At 39.8% G+C, this 20,859-nt stretch overlaps 1 protein-coding gene and 1 long non-coding RNA gene across 16 annotated transcripts in view; one reads left to right on the top strand and one right to left on the bottom strand.

Moving 5' to 3' along the window:
* SNAP91 (synaptosome associated protein 91) overlaps positions 1–20,859 on the top strand; it is a 160,464-nt gene that overhangs the window by 8,317 nt on the left and 131,288 nt on the right. The window lies entirely within an intron of this gene.
* Positions 465–19,762, bottom strand: LOC122422808. The gene is made up of 3 exons (XR_006263969.1): positions 19,627–19,762; positions 3,348–3,353; positions 465–476 (listed from the first exon to the last, which is right to left on the bottom strand). It is a non-coding gene; the product is annotated as an uncharacterized LOC122422808 (long non-coding RNA).

The raw sequence follows: 20,859 nt of genomic DNA, 5'->3' as shown, positions 1-20,859 counted from the left end.
ATATTCTGTCTCTTTGGCCTGATTCACACATGAAATGTTAAAATCCTTGTAGGGTGTCAGACGTTGTCCACTCAATTGCCCAGGCCACTCCCACAAGGGTTCTCTTTCACTCAAATACAGTGGGTGATCAGTTCTTTTAGAACTCTGACCTCTCCTCCTTTAGCTGTCTTCTACTTGGTTTGATCAGTAATTAGTCTTAATCTGTAAAATGATTAATATTAGTATCTGCCTCAATTTTGGTGAGAAATAAGAGAGAGAATGCATCTAAGATACTCGCCCAGAACTTGACCCATAAACATGCAATGAGCATCAGTTATTACTACCACTGATGTAGTTAGCATTGCTAGTACAGTTCCTGTTGTTACTATTGCTAGTACCGTTATTGCTGCTGCCAGCATAACAACTGATACGTGATCCTTTCTGATTTCCTTTTACTGGGCTTGCTTTTTGTCTTCTTTCGATTGCTTTCATTTTTACTTTAATTCCACTTCCCTCCCCTATAGTTTGGAAACTATACTATTTCAGTCCTTTTAGTGGTTGCCTTTAAAAATTTAATATATGTCCTTAAAGTCTACTTAGACCACTATCTCTTGTTATTCCTCCCCTCAGAAGAGAAATTTAGAAGCTTTTAATTCCAGTCATCCACTTCTTATATGCTGTTATTGTCCAGGGTCTTATTGCCCATTGTTGTTTTAATCTCCAAAGCCAGACATTATTATTTCATATAGGCAGTGTTTATGTAGCTATATCCACCTTTACTTTTTTGCTAACCATTCCTTCATTATTTCTTAGGTTTTCTTGAACTATATCCTTTTGAAGCTTCTTCTGTAAGGTTCTTCAGTGGTAAACTCTGTTTTTGTCTTAAAAAACATCCTTATTCTACCCACAGTTTTTGAAGGATAGTTTATCTGGATATACCGTTTTAGACTGAGTTATTTTCTCTTTAAAGGTAACATTTGGCTTCCACTGTTGCTCTTAAACGGTCATCTATTAGTCTAGCTACCTTCAGGAAATCTCTCTTTTTCTGGCTGCGTTATAAATCTTGTCTCCTGCATCTGTACTGTATGTCTGTTTAGATGTAGTTTTGTTTCTATTTATCCTATTTGGAACTTGATGGGTTTCCTAAATTTGAGAATTTATGTCCTTCATCAGTTCTGGAAAATTCCCTGCCTTTCTGTTATCTTTGATTGTTCCCTACATCCATTCTCTTTCTTATCTCCTTCAGACATGACTATGTATGTGCTGGACCTTCTCGTTACATCCATCTCTAAATATACCTTTCATAGTTTCTAATACTTTCTTTACTATGCTTTCTTTTTCAGATATCTTCCAGTTCATTAATTCTCTCTTTAGCTATATCTTGTCTGCTTTTACTCCTCTTTAGTTTTTAACTTTATTCATTTATATTGTTCATTTTTGAAGTTTTTCAGTATTACCTTGCATTGAGATAATATACATTTCTTGCTCACATTTTAAGTCTCTCTTTTATTTCTTTACCATTTTCAACACAACTCATTTTATATTCTGTATCTCACAGATCAAGTACATGAAGCTCTGCTTCTGCTATTGTTTTTGCCTGACCTTCAATAATGATTTGTTTCCTTACATGTTTTGTAATTTTGGACTCTGAGATCATGTTGTCTAGGACTTCATCTATGGGAATCCTAGATAGCCTAACTGTATTTAGAGAGGATTTGTGTTTGCTTCCATAAGGGCCCACATGCACTACCATCCTGGGAGTGCCTTAAGTTAATTTCTCTTCTTGGAGCTTCCCATCTAATGCAGATCCAGGTCCATAATTCTTATTCATAATTTGAAAATCCAAAAAGCTCAGAAGAACAAAATTCTTATGGAAATCATTTGTTAACAAAACGTGATCAGTCATAGCCATTTTACTACGTACCTTGAAGGTTCATATCTTGAGTTACAGAAAGACTGTTGTATGTATGTTGCCCAGATTATACTAGATTACTTAGTTTATGGGTGTGTGCCTCATACTACTTTAGGAAAATCTGGAAAATCCTAAATTCTGAAACATATATGACTCAAGGGTCTTGGATAGAGGAGTGTGAATCTGTAATAAAAATGTGAATCACAAATTCCAGCAAGATGACAAGCAATGTTTACAAATGCCCCAGAGATTTCCCCCTACCACATCTACTAAAGACCTAGGTCGAGTGAATTGTTTTCTTGTGATCTTCCTTTGCTTGAAGGTGTTCTTAGTTGTTGTTTTTTTCCTCCTAATTTTAGCAAGGAAGTTACTCAAGGGTCCCGGCTCTATGAGGAGGTCTTGGTTCCAGTTAGCCGTCTTGCTTAGTCCCCACCGCCTGCCCGGTCTTTTGTTCTTCAAAGGGCTGTTAAAATCTAAGCTTCTGGCCAGTCAGACTAGCACATGGCCTCAGGTCAGCCTTCTCTCAAGGATCAGTTTACCATGTGGTTTTCTGCATCTTCTTTTGTTTCTGGCCTTGGATTGCTTTTACCTCTTCATGAATACAGCCAAATGAGTGGAAGGTGCCTGTAATATTTATCTAAATTATCAGGTGTTTTCCTCCTTGCTAGTTCACCTGTATGCTAGAAATGCAATCCACCTATTTCCCCATCCTCTGCGCCCCCCATCCCCTTTACACACCCCATTGTTCATTCCAGAGCAACGCTGACATTCATCAGCTTCGTTATACTCTGCATTATTTGGGGGCCTTTGTACATGCTGCTTCTGTATCTTTATATATTTTAAAATCTCATTTCTGAAACCTACTGAAAAGGAATGAGTGAAACTAGGTTTCAGAAATGAGATTTTAAAATTGGTTAAAATTATAGCCTTGATAGGAAAAGTGTTTTGGTTATGGATTTAAAGCCTATGTGTGCTTCTCTTGTATATCATTATTGATGAGGTGGTGGATGACTGGATGTTCATATCAAGAAAACTCTTCACTGGCCTCATGTGGGTGTAGATGTGTGTTCCCATTTGCTTTGGTTCATTTTGAGTTGGATACAGTTGGGTAGCATTGTTTTTCACTGGCCATTTTACAATGTATAACTACCTACATTATTAATGGTAAGGATAGTTATAGAAGAAAAATGTTATTTCAAAAATAGCTACATGCTGTTAGTTTTCACTGAAATGATTATTATTCACTATATGTACAGTGATATAATATTACCATTAACAGCTTGAGGGTTTTAGAGAAACAGTGAGGAAAAGAGACAACATAACTGAAAGCTTTGGATTCTTTTACCTTTGTAAAGAGAACAGTGAATGTCAGCACATTTAATTTGGCTTTTCATGGCCTGTTTGGAGAAACTAGAAGTTACTTTTAGTATTGAGGCTTTTAGTAGCTTTATTAAACACAATCCTATCATTTATTCATTTAACAAACATTTGCTGCTGCTGCCAAGTCGCTTCAGTCGTGTCCGACTCTGTGCGACCCCATAGATGGCAGCCCACTAGGCTCCCCCATCTCTGGGATACTCCAGGCAAGAACAGTGGAGTGGGTTGACATTTCCTTCTCCAATGCATGAAAGGGAAAAGGGAAAGTGAAGTCGCTCGGTCGTGTCTGACTCTTCGCGACCCCATGGACTGCAGCCTACCAGGCTCCTCTGTCCATGGGATTTTCCAGGCAGGAGTTATTGGAGTGGGTTGCCAGTGCCTTCTCCAAACAAATACTTGAGTATTTACTAAATGCCAGGAATTGTTCCGGGCTTCCCAGGTGGCGCAGTATAAAGAATCCACCTGCCAGTGCAGGAGATGATAGAGACACAGGTTCAATCCCTGGTTCAGGAAGATCCCTGGAGAAGGAAATGGCAACCCACTCCAGTATTCAAGCCTGGGAAATCCCATGGACAGAGGAGCCTGGTGGGCTACAGTCCATGTGCTTGCAAACAGTTGGACATTACTGAGCACACACACAGCACCGCCAATAATTGTTCCAGAAGGCGTGGGATACTAGAGGGAGCAAGATACACAACTCTTGGCATCAGAGAGCTTGCAAGTTACTTGGGTAGACAGAAAATGAAAAAAGCTAATTGCATGTTGTTTTAAAAGAAGTTTTAACACGGGAGATGAAGTCCTCCATGGAGGTGCATTGCAGCGGAGGTGATGTTTAAGTCCAGCTTTAAAGAATGAGCATGACTGACCTGGGTGAGGGGTAGACCAGGGCTGTCACAGACTATTGTGTTGGAAGAGGCGTGGGGTGACCGAGACACATTTTGGGAATTGAAAGAAGTTAAATAAGGGCTGCTAAAAGACTAAGGTCAAGAAGACTGAGAAGTATACTTGTTTCAATGCTGTTCTCTCTGAACATCCCACCCTCGCCTTCTCCCACAGAGTATAAAAGTCTGTTCTGTACATCTGTGTCTCTTTTTCTGTTTTGCATATAGGGTTATCATTACCATCTTTTAAAATTCCATATATATGCGTTAGTATACTGTATTGGTCTTTATCTTTCTGGCTTACTTCACTCTATATAATGGGCCCCAGTTTCATCCATCTCATTAGAACTGATTCAAATGAATTCTTTTTAATGGCTGAGTAATATTCCATTGTGTATATGTACCACAGCTTTCTTCTTCATTCGTCTGCTGATGGGCATCTAGGTTGCTTCCATGTCCTGGCTATTATAAACAGTGCTGCGATGAACATTGGGGTACACATGTCTCTTTCAGATCTGCATTGAAACAAGTATACTATCAAGGGTGAAACTGATCACCAGCCCAGGTTGGATGCATGAGACAAGTGCTCAGGGCTGGTGCACTGGGAAGACCCAGAGGAATGGGATGGAGAGGGAGGCGGGAGGGGGGATCGGGATGGGGAACACATGTAAACCCATGGCTGATTCATGTCAGTGTATGGCAAAACCACTACAATATTGTGAAGTAATGAGCCTGCAATGAATAAAAATAAATGGGGAGAAAAAAAAAAGATTGAGAAGGCTATGAGACAAGACCTGAGTTGTGGGTAGGGCCAGATCTGGAGGGTCTTCTAGGCTCCAGAGAATATTAGAAGTTGTCCAAGCTTTTCATTTTTACAGATGAGGAGTCCCAAAGAGGTGAAAATGACACATTCTTTGTGTGTTAATACTGAATACTTCTCTCTGACTTGAGCAGCTGCCCTAATGGGTCGTTGCTTTGTTCACCTAATTCTGATTGCTGTGCCTTTGCCAGATAATATTCTCTGTGTGGGGTCACCTAGGAATGTAACATACCTGCACACTTGTTTACGAGCGTGAATTCACATTCACCATAAATGCAGACGTAACCCTGGGCACTTGTGACACAGGGTCTGTCATGCAGCTGCCCCTGATGCCTGTTCCAGATCTTGTCCTGCCAGTCTGATCCCTGCTCACCTTTTGCCTCTCCTGTCTTTTGCTTGGCTCTTGGGTCCTGGCGCTGACAGCAGAGAATGGCCCCTATGCCATTGGTGACAATGAAGACTGTAAAGATTACAGACACGTGTCATTTAGTTGAAAGTCTTCTAAAAACGGTGTGTTAAAATAAACTTTAAAGTCTCTTAGTTTGATCTTCTTCTTGTGGTGACATTATTTATAACATCCCTTAACTATCATGACTGAAATAAGAGAATTTTGTAAATCAGATTCCCAACCATTAAAATTCTAAAACAAAAACCCCAAAATATAAACCCTCCCCAACCCCGCCCCAAAGCACCATATATATTAAGTATATCTACGTATGTTTGCACCATACTTCGTTGGGTTGGTCTGTTAGCCTGTTAACACCAAAGGAAAAATAGAAAAGTTGTTAAAATTTAGGTTAAGAAAATATCTGTGTGAAGAATATTTCCCTTCTCCTATTCTTTCCAAAGCCAGTTGCTTTCATATCACTGTCGTTTGTAATTTTTCCTGAGGTAAATATTAAAAAGATATCAGAAAATATCCTATTGATTCTTCCCTAATAGAAATTTAAAAAAACTTCATATAATCTCATTATCAACTTAAGTAGCATCAAATTGTACAGCTTACAGATCTGTCATCTAGCTAAACACTTCAGTTAGACCATGGCTTAATGAAGTTTTGGGTTTTTTTGGTCTTCCTATCCCAATAGGATTGCAGTGAGTTCATGTTTTTCTGGTCTCTTCATTAAGTATTTTAACAACACTCTGGTTAAGTGTTAACCAGAGTTAACACTGGTTAACTACCCTGGTCAACTCTACTACACTGGTTTGGCTACCCTTGACTGAGCATGAGTGTACTCATTTAAGGTACACGGAAGAGTGATTTGAGCCTGTGCTAATGGACAGGCTGCACTGTTTTTAACACCTGCCTCTCCTCTTTGCTTTGTCTATGTCTGTCTGTCCTTTTTTTCCCCCAAGAATTTTCATCATGGTTCCAAAGGAGTCATTTAATTTTTAGTTATACTTCATTGCATGTTTTTTGAAGAACAGTGTGCTGTAGTAACATTGCTATGTCAAGAGTTGGTTCTGTGTATGTATGTGTGTGTATTTATGGAGTGGTAGAACAGAGATTTGACTTTGGTCCTTCTTGTGGATCATTCTAATCATTTCATGCAGTTACACTGTGAATTCAGCAAAAGATGCTTCTTTAATTGAGTTCAGTATTACTTTTTCAGGTGGAAAAATAAGAGTGTAAGTTGGGCACTCAATTGGCGGGAGTGTACATTGATACAGACTTTCGGGAGGACAGACTGGCAATACTAGTCAAAACTCTTGAAAATCCTTTGGCTCAGGAATTTGTTATAAATTTGTCTCAGATAAATAATTGGAAAAATAGAGAAATGTATGCGCTTAAGGGTATTTGTCGCAGCAGCCTATAGGAATACAAAATAATACACCTAAATACTTGATGGTGTGTGCCAACAATAAGCAACTGAGCAACCTTTAAAAATGAGTTTCTTAAAGTATAGTTGACATGGAAAGACAAGTGATGAGATATAATTCAGTTTTCATTTTTAAAGGAAGTATGTGTGTGCCCATAGTATTTATTTTGGTAGAATATATGCAAAAATGTTATCTGTGGATGGAAGGACTTTTACTTTCTGCTTCATACTCATATTAATCATGACTGTTTTGAATGTGAGTTACAAGAATATAGATCAAACTGTTTTGACAAACAGCTTCACCAAAAGAAAGGGACTGTCTCCTTAGAGCTAAAGTTTTAGAAAAGCTTAAGGAAAAGCACTGATTAACTTTGCTCAGGTCCTGGGTGACCTGTGTGAATACAGGGCATGATGCTAACAGTTTCTAGTCCAGCCAGAGCTACTTGGTGGGGAACCCTAAGAGCTAGTGGCTTGATACAAGTTTTGTTTCTTGCTCACATCACAGTTTGCTACAGATAGTTCATCCCATCTTGGCAAATTCATCACCTAGTGTTTCAGAGCCCTCCAGGATTCTATGCATCTGTCTTATGGAGGAAGGAAGACAGAAAGGGGAGTAAAGTATTGCAGAGAAGATTGAGGTGGTGATGCCTGGGCATCATTTCCACCTATTTTCCATTGGCAAGATTTCAATGGCCTCACCAAAGTGTAAGAGAAAGTAGGAAATGAAGTCTAGCTATGAATCCAAGAGGAGAAGGAAATGGGATATGAACACACAATTGTTGGCTCCACCATGCCCATGGAAAAAGAAATTGGATTATAGCTTGTCACCTGTATCTTAAAAACACTTATTTTATGCCACTGAGATCTCCAGAGATTTCATTGCTATACTAATGTCATTAATATCTAGCAATAAGCTGTGTGTGTGCTAAGTCACATCAGTTGGGCCCGAGTCTTTGCAACCCCATGGACTGTAGCCTGCCAGGCTCCTCTGTCCATGGGATTCTCCAGGAAAGAATACTGGAGTGGGTTACCATTTCCTTCTCCAGGAGATCTTCCCAACCCAGAGGTTGAACCTGCATCTCATGTCTCCTGCATTGGCAGGCGGGTTCTTTACCACTAGCGCCACCTGGGAAGCCATGCTGGTTGCTGTTTGTTTGTTTGTTTTTTTTTTTCCTGTGAGGCCAGATAATTCTGGAAGTGGATGACAAACGGCTGGTCAATAGCCTCACTGCATATTCCTCCATCCTTGGCAGACATTGCAGATTGATTCTGGCACTGTTTCTTCAGAGCCATTGATTTGGCCTCAGAGTGCACCCACATACAATGTTTTGGATTTCTGCCGTCAGTCATAGTTGACATTTAAGATGAAACAAATTTGCTGTCACTTGTCTAGGCAATTTATCTATGTTGGCTACTGAGGCATATTGCTCACGAGATTTATTTATCTGAATTTATTTATTTATCCAGAATTGACATTCATCTTGGTTGGTTCCAAGCCTGAGGTTCATATGCCAGTGGTCTTGTCTTTAAAAGCCAGTAAGAGAGTAATTTGTATGATTAGGCCATGGGGTTGGGGGGGAAGTTCTTCCTTGCTCCATTTAATAGCAAAAGGGTGCTGTTCTTGATTTTTTGTTTTGTGTTAACAGAGACAGTTATAGCAATTGTGAGACAGGGAAAGGATGCTTTGAATTTTTACATTTAAAAATCTACACTTTCTCTAGGCATGGAGTCTGATGTTAATCAATTGCCTTTAAGTTTTACAAAGCATAATAGAATTTTCGTATCAGGGAATTTTCTTTGAGCTGCTACTCAAGTGTCTACAGGGATATGATTTCTTTTTTAATATGATTCTTGATTTACTTGTTCGATGTCTAATATATTAGCAGTCTCTTTTTCCCTGTAAGATTTAAGTGAAGAAAAAGAAAGGAACCTCCACCCCCCAGGGCTGAAGGGGGTGAGCATTGTGCTTGGCATGTGTACTGGATCTAGTTGCTGTTATCTTCACAAACCCCTGGGAAGTAAATTCTCTTCTCCTAGGGAGGTGGGGAAACTCACCTAAAGTCCCACATCTATTGCAGGAAGCATCCAGGGGTTCTAACTGCAAGACAAAGGATTTTTTTTTCCCCCTTGTATTGTGTTTTTTACTTGTTGTCTGAGTCTCTAGTATCACAGGTAGCAATAATTCAAAGGAAACTAAGCCAATTAAAATACCATGTGATTGTTGTAGGGAGGAAAAGTCAGGGTGAGCTCTAATGCCAGTCCACTAGCTAATTAGCTTGATGGGCAAAACCCCTGTGACTATTCTCTTCTGGCTAAGGGGAAAAAAGGTGGGTAGGGGTAGTTTCAAATGACTATCCTTAACCCAGTCTCACTCCTCTCAACAGTTACTCTCTTGATGATTTGCTACTGAAACCTTTATTTGAACATATTAGTTAATTAAGGAGTTTGGGCAGTGCTGGGAGGTGCAACAGGAGAACTGATTTGTGATCAGCGGCATACGTGCATGCTTAGTTGTGTCTGACTGTTTGCGGCCCCGTGAACTATAGCTCCCCAGGCTCCTCTGTCCTTGAGAGATTTCCCAGGTTAGAATACTGGAATGGGTTGCCATTTCCTTATTCAGGGAGAGCCCTGGCCCAGAGATCGAACCTGCATCTCTGGCGTCTCCTGCATTGGCAGGCAGATTCTTTACTACTGAGCCACCTGAGAAGCCCTGTGATGAGAGGACCTATGGTAATTCCAGACTCTTTTGCTCTCTGGCTGTGATCTTGGCCAGGGGAACTTCATTTCTTTGCACTTCAATCTCCTTTTTTCCAAGGCATCACGGGGTTATGTAACATTTACATGAATAGATTTGTTAAAAACAATAAACTTCAACCCTGAAGGGTGGGTTAGTCGCTAAGATGTGTCCGACTCTTGAGACCCCATGGACTATAGCTTGCCAGGCTCCTCTGTCCATGGGATTCTCCAGGCAAGAAAACTGGAATGGGTTACATTTCCTTCTCCAGGGGATCCTCCTGACCTAGGAATTGAACCTGGGTCTCCTGCATTGCAGGCAGATTCTTTACCAACTGAGCTACAAGGGAAGCCCCAACCCTAAATCACTCTGCAGATTATTGTTATTAGAGAAATAAGCCTTCCAAACCCCAACAGTTATCATCCTAGGAAATCTTTCAGGTACACTGTGTGGCAGTAAATATACATAAAAAGCTCAGCCTCAGCTGCTCTCCGCTTATCTTTGGCATCTGCTGGAGAGATGATAGTTTATTCCTAGAAGATAAGAGAATTGGGCAATTAAACCCTCACTGTGTGGTTTTCGTGATCTTGTTTTTATTCTGTTGACAGATGTTAGTACTAATTATCAAAATACAAGTGTAACTTGTGTTTGATTAAAATCAGCTACTAAAATAGATTGTTGAGACTTGATGGTATAGGCTTAAGCTTTGCATTTTAAGTTTTAAGGTTTTCAAACGTAGAGTCTTTTAGTAAAAGAAGGTTGTCGCTTCTTTAAGAAAAATAATGGTAGTTGTTCACTGAAATGTTTGACAAGACACGTAGGCAGTGATAAAACTGAAACATATGGAGTGACTTTATTGTTGGATCTAGATTCTTCATGGTTAGCATTTTGTACTATTGTCGGTTTATATTTGAACACATGAATAGAAATGGAGAGACACTAAATATATTGATTTGCATTAAGCATTATTGAATTGAGGAAAGATTCTTAAAATATTTACAAAAAATTTTTGAACTGGAGTAAAATTGATTTTAAAGTTAGGTCAGTTTCATGATGAATCTCAATTTATATTGTATATACTAATATTTGAAGGATTTAATAATTTTTAGGGCTAATAGAAAGGTAAACAAGGCTTTGTAGAACCACATAACAAAATGCAGTCAATAAGTAATGTTAAGGATACCGATGTTCATTGTTTGTGTTGAAAACATTTTAAAAAACTGTTAACAGAATAATTGAATCCTTAAAAATTTTACATGTGAAAATTTAGTCCTTACAGCTAACAGTAAGCTTTGTAGTTGTGGTTAAGCATTCATAACATTTAATAAACTAGTTGGCCAGGTGCAGTATAACTTTGCAAGCATGCCAAGTTGCTTCAGTCATGTCTGACTCTTTGTGACCCTATGGACTGTAGCCTACCAGTCTCCTCTGTCCATGGGATTTCCCAGGCAAGAATACTGGAGTGGGTTGCCATGCCCTGCTCCAAAAAATCTTCCTGACCCAGGGATCAAACCCAAGTCTCTTAACGTCTCCTGCATTGGGGGATGGGTTCTTAACCACTAGTGCCGCCTGGAAAGCCCCTATAACATTAGGAAGGTTGTCAAAATCATAATTAGCTCATAATTAGGAACTATTTCATTTTCAAACATTGTTTTTTGTTACATATTTCTGAAAATGTATAAACTTGGCTGACCTCTGTTAACAGTGTGAAAAGGGGAAGCATTTGTCTTGATGTGGGAGTACCATTTTTTGAGTTAAAAACTTAATTAAAAAACCCAGGAATTAATTATTGGTAGTAGAGCATTGGAGTTGAAATGCATAAGAAATGGTATATTAGCAATTGTTGCACCATTGTACGATTCACCATGTATCTCAGATCTTGGATATTTTATATAAAATCATGTTATATGGTAGTTTAAATAATTTTCTTTATATGATTGTTCTCAGAAGAATTAATACCTTTCCCATTCTAATGTAATAATTATTTTTGGACTGTTAGTTAATATAGGAGCCAAACTAATCCTGCCCGTCTCACTTCTTATAATGCATAGCAGAAGAGATAGAATTGAAGGGTATTAGGGAATGATATGCAAAAGCAGAAATTGCCATAGCTTAAGACTTAACCTGTTTCTCTTGAGCTGAAGATTCACCTTCCTGTTTCTAGACTTACTCCTATGAAAATGCATAAGGGTTTGTACTGTCTGCCTTCTCTTTCCTTGCAGGTATGTCAGTTTCCTTGCAACCAACCAATCAAAGCAACTTGTTCAGTGTATCTGTTGCTTTAACAGAGAATTGAGTATTTTATTATTAATGTGTAACTGAGCTGAATCGTGTTTTGCTAGACCTACAAACTTTCTTCCAACAAGTGCTTTGTAACTAATTTTGACATCTTAAAATATGATTTATTCATCAAAAGAAGGCTAATGAGATCACAGTTTTTTCAAAAGCTATGCTGAAGGAGGGGTACTTCAGAAATGTGTTCCACATCATAGTATATTCCTCAAGGAGAGGTTTGTTTATCATAGTAGTATTAGGAGGTACTTCCTGGAAAAAATATAAATACTCAAGTTTAGTTATTGCTCTAGGTTCATTGTCATTAGGAAAACCTTCAATATGTGATGTTCCCTTTAATCCTTATGTTCAAGAAAATTTATCTGAGAGTGTTTTTTTAATATTAAAATGAATGCAAAAGAAATTTTAATTAATTGCTCAGAGATAGGGTGGAGTAGAAAGAAGTTAAGATGAATAAAAATTTTTTTCAAAATTAGGGGCCTTATTCTTTTTGGTCGTCTTTCTTGATCTTTAGATGACAAGCGAGTACTTAAATGATAGAATACCATCATAGTGAAGTTGGGTTAATGTTTCCCAGATTTTAAAAATATTTATCCCAAAGTTTCCATTTTTTAGCACTTGTTTTCTGTATAATTTTACATATAATCTACCTTTTTTTTTTTAACCATTCCTTGTATGATCAAAATGTATTTGGGTTCATTTGCCATTGATATGTTCAACACATGTTTATTGAGGACCATATTCTGCTAGGTGTTGGGTTTCTTGCTCTTATGGTTTTATAATTTGGTAAAAGAGCCAAAATAGAGCTTTTAATTCCAAGAAATTAATTGGATGCTTGTTTGAAAGCTGTACTATGTTGTTTCATAGGCATGTTATAAAGACTTCAGTATGTTCAAATACACAGGATACCTGACAATTCAGTTACTGTGAAGGCTGCTCTGTCATCAAACTGTCTTGGCCCCTCACCCACTTCCCTTTTTCTGGGTGGTTCTAACTGTCCTTGTCCCTAATGTTGCAGATGGGATGGGGGAGGCTGTTCTAAGACCTACTCTGAATCTTGATGGGTGGCTCATCTGAAGGATGAAAGATCTTGAATCACAGGTACCTTTACTACTTCTGAGTGAGACATAGTTTCATTGAAGGGTGGGGTGGGGACTCAGTTTAGCAGAGACTTTTCCCTGAACTTACTGCTCAGTAAGATGCTGTGAAAAAGCAGGTAAGACAGAGCAGCTTCTATTGAGTCCTCATAGCGTGGTCAGGTAAACAGACCAGTAATAATATGCCATTATAGGTGATGTGGAGCAGGTATAACCAATATTCTGGGACAGCACAAAGGAGGGATGGTCAGTTTTGCCAGAAGCGAGTCAGAAAAGGCTTTACTGAACTGGCGATGTTTGGCTGCACATAGGGAGACTCATAGGAGTTTGCCAGGCAAAGAAGTGTGACTAGGCACAACATACTTCAGTTCAGCTCAGTCGCTCAGTCGTGTCCGACTCTTCGCGACCCCATGAATCGCAGCACGCCAGGCCTCCCTGTCCATCACCAACTCCCGGAGTTTACTCAAACTCATGCCCATCGAGTCGGTGATGCCATCCAGCCATCTCATCCTCTGTCGTCCCCTTCTCTTTCCACCCCCAATCCCTTCCAGCATCAGGGTCTTTTCCAATGAGTCGACTCTTCGCGTGAGGTGGCCAGAGTACTGGAGTTTCAGCTTCAGCATCAGTCCTTCCAATGAACACCCAGGACTGATCTCCTTTAGGATGGACTGGTTGGATCTCCTTGCATACTTAGTGTGTAGTGAGAAGGAAAGAGAGCTAGAGTGGGACTGCGTAGTAAAGGATGATAGGGCCAGTGCTAAGCTTTCATTTTATAATGAGATTTAATTTTTTAGGAATATGTTAATATACCTGGTTACATAGTTGATGTCTACATTTAGGGAGAATGGAGACTGAATAGGGAAATTGGAGTGAGTCAAGTGAGAATGAGGGTCTGAACAAGGAAATTGCCAAGGAGATCAAGTGAAGAGGCTAAGAAACCTAAGCTTTTAATTTGGCGAACTATGGAAGCAGAATTAATGAGTTTGAAAACTTCTAGACTCTTACTGTCTCAGAACATCCAAAACAGAACTATCTGTTTTCCCCTCACACCCATTTTATCTCATGTCAGTCATCCGAATGTCGGTTGATAGCAGCTTCATCCATTCCATTGCTTGTCGTCGAGGTCCTCCTCTACTCCTTTCTTTCTCTCCTCCCCTTTATTCTGTCAGTCAGGAAAACCTGTTGGCTCTGCTTATCTGCAAACATGTAGTGATCCATCCACTTGTCACCATCTCCTCTGCCAATCCCAGCCACCACCATCTCTTACCAGGATTACTGCAGTAGCTGCATAATTCTGCAGCTTGAGCGATCCTTTTTAGTGTCATTCTAGTCTGTGGCTCTGCTCTGCTCAAAACCTCCACTCCATTCCTCCTCAGATGGAAAGGCTTTATAATGACCTCCAAGGTCTGTAGGATCTCCCCGCCAACCCCCAGCTGTAGACACGTTGCCCTCTTACTGTTCCTGAGTGAGTCGGGCTGGCCTCCACCCTGGTACCAGCTGGTTTCTTCTGCCTCAAATGCCCTTTCCTGCAAGTGAAATGGCCTCTGTCTCCTACAATATAGTAGGAGAGAAGGAAATGTATGTAGAAAGAAGATATTATTTTATTTATTAATCACATTATTAATCTTATTTAAGTTCTCAGGTGAATTGTGATGCAGGGATAGTTTGGAAGTTTTAGCCACAGTTGTATGTTAGCTGAACTTCAGGTGAACTTCATCACAAACATGGGGCCCATGTAGGATTAGTTTCCTGAAGGGCATGGAATAATTTGCTATTTTTGTTCTTGAAACGGGTTTTCATTGTCACAGTGCTATGTAAGAACAACTAAATCCATGCAGTAAACATGTACATTGCAAATGAGTGATTAACCCCAAATCCCCCACACCCCTTACTCTGCCTACATTGTTAGAGTTCATCAATCCCTAGGATGAGCTTGAAGAGCTTCAGTGAGGCATAGAATTCCTGGCTAACTGCAGTCTACCCAATCATGTTAAATTTTGTATCCTGTCCATTTCTAACTACAAAAACTTGATAAACTGGACCTTTATCATAAGGGCTTAAATTTTTGTGTAAAAATTATTTTCTAAGAAAGCCAAAACCTAGTGGACATAACTTTTTCTTAAAGCAAAAACCAAAAGGGTCTAAATGGACTTGAAACCCATCATTATTGTTTTTTTTTTTTTAATATTTATTTATTTGGCTGTGCCGGCTGTTAGTTGCAGCACGTGGGATCTTTCGTTGCAGCATGCAGACTCTTAGTTGCAGCATGTGGGATCTAGTTTCCTGACCAGGGATCAGGCCCAAGCCCCCTCCTTTGGAAGTTCAGAGTCTTAGGCCTGGACCACTAGGGAAAGTCCTGCTTCATTATTGTTAATTAGCAGAACTGGGCAATTATCAATAGACTCTCAAACTGTTTTGTTTTTTTTTTAAACAAACATGTTAGGAGTTGATATCAACTTCTTCACTTTCATCCCTTCTTTACTCAGTTGTACCTTTGTATGAAACAGCATTGAAGAAAAATTTAAGTTGTACTAACTGAAATTAGAATTGATACATTTAGTATCAGCTGTTGTATGATTCCAGTAATCCAAGTGGATGTAGCCACTGGCCTAAGGTATATTTAAGCTCTATGTATTATACTTGAAATTCCTCTAGGTTGCCTAGATAATAACAGAGTATAAAAAAGTAAAGTATGAGAGTGATTTTTACCCCCATATAGTGGCCTAGGCCAAAATTGAGCTCTCAATTTAAGTAATCTGCTGAATTTGTCAAAAGAGATTCTTTAATATTTAAATTTCAATAAATTCATCACAGTCTACTCCCTGGTTGTTGTTAAATACCTCCGAGGCCAGTAACTCTTAAAAAAACAAAATGGTAAATTTTATTAGGTAAATATGACCAACCTATTCTGAAGAATATTTGATGTAATAAAAATAGTGCTTAACTAAGGAGCCAGCTTACACCTGAGAGACTTCATCTAATTTTGTCTGTTTTGCAGGCCTGGTACAGGAAGAACCCAGATAAAATTTTGAGAGAAAAATCAGGGCTGGCTATATGATATGAAGGAAGGCTAGACCTGGGCAGTTGAGATAAAGGCAGGGTACATGCCAGTTTAGCAATAAATATCAGTGAATAGGTCTCCTGTTCACCAGGTCCTGTTCTGGATACTTGGGGGGTGCATCAGTGAACCAAGTAGATGAAAATACTTCCCTGGTAGAGTTTACCTTAAAGGTGGGTAAGACCATCAATAAGCAATAAACATAAATAAATTGAGTTAGATGTTGAAGGCAAAAAGTGGGATAGAAAAAGAGATGAAAGCACAGATGTAGAAATTCATTTGGTGGGACCTTGAATTTGAGATAAAAATGGCTGGATTTTATGTGATAGACCCTTGAAATTGATGTTTATTGTAACAATAATCATCATGGTTTTCCCCCTCCATCTCTTCTTCCTTTAAGAAAGAGGAGTCATTATATCATGGCTCAGAGGTTTCTTTTAAGAGAAGAATCAGCTTAAAGAGATGATTTTGAGAACCTCGGTCTTGTTGAATGTAGAGAGGGAAGGAAGGATAGGAATCTACTTGGTAGAATTATCTCAGAAGACCAGGTTCTGAAGGTTTGTTTGGTGGTGTTTACAACGAAATTGGGAAGAGTGGATAGAATAAAAGGCTTGAGGACATTTGCAACACTTAGTGCTATGATCAGGAAAGAGAGATGCCAGGGCTCCCAATTCTAATTTAGTTCTAGGATGGCTGAATAAGAAGTTAAGCAGTTAACAAAGTTAGGGATGATCCCTCTTGGTGTTGAACCTCACTTTAATTCTCTGGAATCACAACGAGGTGAATGTTTTGGACAGGGAAAAGCAAAGTAATTATGATTTCCTCGATTCTTTCTTAGTCTGTGCCAAACAACACATTAGGCATTGCTCCTCCCGCTCCTGCCCTTTGCCAGAAATGAGACTTCTCCTCATGTGGAAGGACACCTGAACTTCCAAGCTGGTACCCCCACTGTGCTTGTGAAAGGCACAGAAGGGTTTCATCATTCATGTTCTAAGGGCACAGCCAGGCAGCTGTGTCCATGTGGGGTGTGTTCCAGCTCTTATTATTTAATACATCTTTCTCTGATGCATAAATGTTGGCTCTGAGGCACCCAATCATTTTTTGCCTTGTTTACACACTGAGGGACAAATTTGGTTCCTTTGTCTACTAGGAACTTAGAGCAGCAAACAAGTATGGTATTTAAAAAGAATTTTAACAAGGTCTTCATGGATATTTCTCATCGTCCGTCTGGTTTTTTTTGGTCACATGTTGGTTATCTTCTGGGAGGAAGTTATAGATCTTAGTGCAGCTCATTGTATCAGTAGTCATCATGGCTTTCCCCCTCATTCTCATCCTTTAAGAAAGAGGAGTCTTTACATCTTGGCTTGAGGGTTTCTTGTGATTAATGTCAGTGTGATGTTACATAATTTCTGATTTTCTTAGTGAGTAGATAGAGCCCCAAGAGTTGGAGTTACTACTGCAGGATTATGGAAGAAGAAAAGTTACTATCATTCTCTCCAAAAATTTTATGGCATATCTACTGTTTCAGGGATTTTGCTGGTGAAACAGAGTTCACATCCTCATAAAGCCTACAGATATATGAATTACCTACATAGTATTATGAGACGAGCTTTAAAGATGTGTCCAGAGTGGAAAGGACTGTGTTTTGCAAAATCCAAGGAAACTGATAAAGCATTACGTGAACACCCAGGATGCATTGAAGCCTTTGAGTGTTCAAGTTCAAGAAGAGAATATTAGGCCAGGGAACCACATGTACAAATGCACACGGGTGTGCAGGAGCGTGGGGGATCCTGTTTGGAGGCAGGTGGGTGTGAAGAAGTAGCAGGACTGATGGAAGTCAGGCAGGGGGAGGTCTGTGTTAGTCTTTCTCAACTGGGGTGACTCATCTGAACCACAGAACAGAGAACATAATTTAAGTGACTTATTTCCTCAATTCTCCCAGTGGTGGTTTATAACTAACAGTGTTCCAGATCCACGCAAGAGCTGTTAATTTGTTATATACAGTGGCTGCTCTAGGATATTGGGGAACCCAGGTTGAAAAGGACAGTATTATATGAAGCTATTCATCAGTAGGATAACATGATCACTTTTGTATTTAGAAATACACTTTTGAGAGCTGATTAAAAATCAAACAAGAAAAGGAGAAGGAAACAAGTTAGGTGATTGTGAGAGTGATCCTAGTAGAAGATAATAAGATGATTAAGCAGAGCAGAAAGACAGTTTCAGAGAGATGTAGGCGGGAGGATCTGTATGACTTGGTAATTAAATACAAAAGACAAGAGAGAAGACAAAGAGGATGCTGAACTAGAAAGTGAGGTGCCTTGTGGATGGTGGCCCCATTGTCTGGGTGAGGCAAAGTAGGTTTGAAGAAAAGGTAATGATTTGTGTCATGTTGGTCCATTTCAGATTATCCAGGTCTGGGAGAAGTCCAGGCATGGAAGAGAGTGTTTAAAAGAGAGTCTTGACTGTGAAAAGAAAGGTAATGTTAGGAATATCCAGTGTTTAAGGGGTTGGAGGAAGAAGTAATGGAGACTGAGAAGGAAAGGTAGAGATAAGAAAAGGGCCAGATTTCTCCAAAGAAGACATACAGATGGCTTTTCCAGTGGTCATGTGTGGACGTGAGAGTTGGACTATAAAGAAGGCTGAGCGCCAAAGAATTGATGCTTTTGAATTGTGTTGCAGAAGACTCTTGAGAGACCCTTGGATTGCAAGGAGATCCAACCAGTCCATCCTAAAGGAGAGCAGTCCTGGGTGTTCATTGGAGGGCCTGATGTTGAAGCTGAAACTCCAATACTTTGGCCACCTGATGCGAAGAGCTGACTCATTTGAAAAGACCCTGATGCTGGGAAAGACTGAGGGCAGGAGGAGAAGGGGACAACAGAGGATGAGATGGTTGGATGGCATCACTGACACAATGGACATGGGTTTGGGTGGACTCCAGGAGTTGGTGATGGACAGGGAGGCCTGGCGTGCTGCGATTCATGGGGTCGCGAAGAGTCGCACATGACTGAGCAACTGAACTGAACTGAACAAACACATGAAAAGATGCTCACCCACACTCATTATCAGAGAAATGCAAATCAAAACCACAGTGAGGCACCGTCTCATGCCGGTTAGAATGGCTGCTATCAAAAAGTCTACAAACAATAAATGCTTGTAGAGCATAGAGAGGATATGGAGAAAAGGGAACCCTCTTACACTGTTGGTGGGAATGCAAACTAGTACAACCACTATGGAGAACAATGTGGAGATTTCCTTAAAAAACTGGAAATAGAACTGCCACATGAACCAACAATCCCACTGCTGGGCATACATACCGAGGAAACCAGAATTGAAAGAGACACGTGTACCCCAGTGTTCATCGCAGCACTGTTTACAATAGCCAGAACATGGAAGCAACCTAGAAGTCCATCAGCAGATGAATGGATAAGAAAGTTGTGGTACATGTACACAATGGAATATTACTCAGCTATTTAAAAGAATGCATTTGAGTCAGTTCTAATGAGGTGACTGAAATTGGAGCCTACTGTACAGAGTGAAATAAGTCAGAAAGGAAAACACCAATACAGTATATTAATGCATCTGTATGGAATTTAGAAAGATAGTAATGATGACCCTATATGCCAGACAGCAGAAGAGACACAAATATAAAGGACAGACTTTTGGACTCTGTGGGAGAAGGCAAGGGTGGGATGATTTGAGAGAGTAGCACTGAAACATCTATATTATCATATGTGAACTAGATCGCCAGTCCGAGTTCGAGGCATGAAACAGGGCACTCAAAGCCAGTGCACTGGGTCAACCAAGAGGGATGGGGTGGGGAGGGAGGTGGGAGGGGGTTTTGGGATGGGGGACACATGTACATCTGTAGCTGATTCATGTCGATGTACAGCAAAAGCCACCACAATATTGTGAAGTAATTTGCCTGCAATTAAAATAAATTAATTTTTTTTAAAAATGAAAAGGGCCAGAAATAGCTGAGTAACAGCTGAGTAACAGCTATAAAAAGGAATGCATTTGAGTCAGTTCTAATGATGTGGATGAGCCTAGAGCCTGTTATACAGAGTGCAGTCAGTCAGAAAGAGAAAGACAAATATCGTATATTAACGCACATATGTGGAGTCTAGAAAGACTGTACTGATGATTCTGCCTGCAGGGCAGCAAAGGAGACACTGACATTTTGGACTTAGTAGGGAAAGAAGAGAGTAGGATAATAAAAGAGAATAGCTTTGAAACATATATATTACCATATGTAAAATAGATAGCCAGTGGGAATTTACTCTGCGATGCAGGAAGCCCAACGCTGGTGCTGTGTGACAACCTAGAGGGGTGGGATGGGGAGGGAAGTTGGAGGAGGGTTCAAGAGGGAGGGGACATATGCATATCTAATACTGATTCATGTTGATGTATGACAAAACCCATCACAGTATTGTACAATAATTATGCTCTAATTTAAAAGAAATTTTTAAAAAGGAAAAGAAAAGGACCAGAAATGGGTGGTTTCCCTAAATCCCACATAATGACTTTAAAAACAAATTTTTGGAAAAAAAAAATTATTCAGTGGCACGTGGAATGGAATAGAATGGGAACTAGAGGATGTGTATTGGTTTGGGCAGCTTAGGCGCCACTCCAGACCCCAGAGCAGATTTAGTAGCATGATGGGAGGCGATTGTCATTTTGTAGAGGCTCCTGTGCTTGAGTTCTGGTGGATTCCAGAGGCTTGATTGAAGAAATGGTGAGAGAGAAGTTGCTAGTTCAAGAAATCTAGAGTATAACTCAGGGTCAAGAGAGGGATTGCTTGTTTCTTCACCCTCCGAGAGGGGTTATTGCTGACCTTGTATTTAGAAGACACAGAGGAAGGGATCTGATGGAAAGAATAGAGAGACAGA

Source organism: Cervus canadensis, chromosome 20 (genome assembly GCF_019320065.1).
Source record: "Cervus canadensis isolate Bull #8, Minnesota chromosome 20, ASM1932006v1, whole genome shotgun sequence".
NCBI lineage: Eukaryota > Metazoa > Chordata > Mammalia > Artiodactyla > Cervidae > Cervus > Cervus canadensis.
The sequence above is the reverse complement of the archived record's forward strand: the minus strand, read 5'-3'. Positions and strand labels throughout refer to the sequence as shown.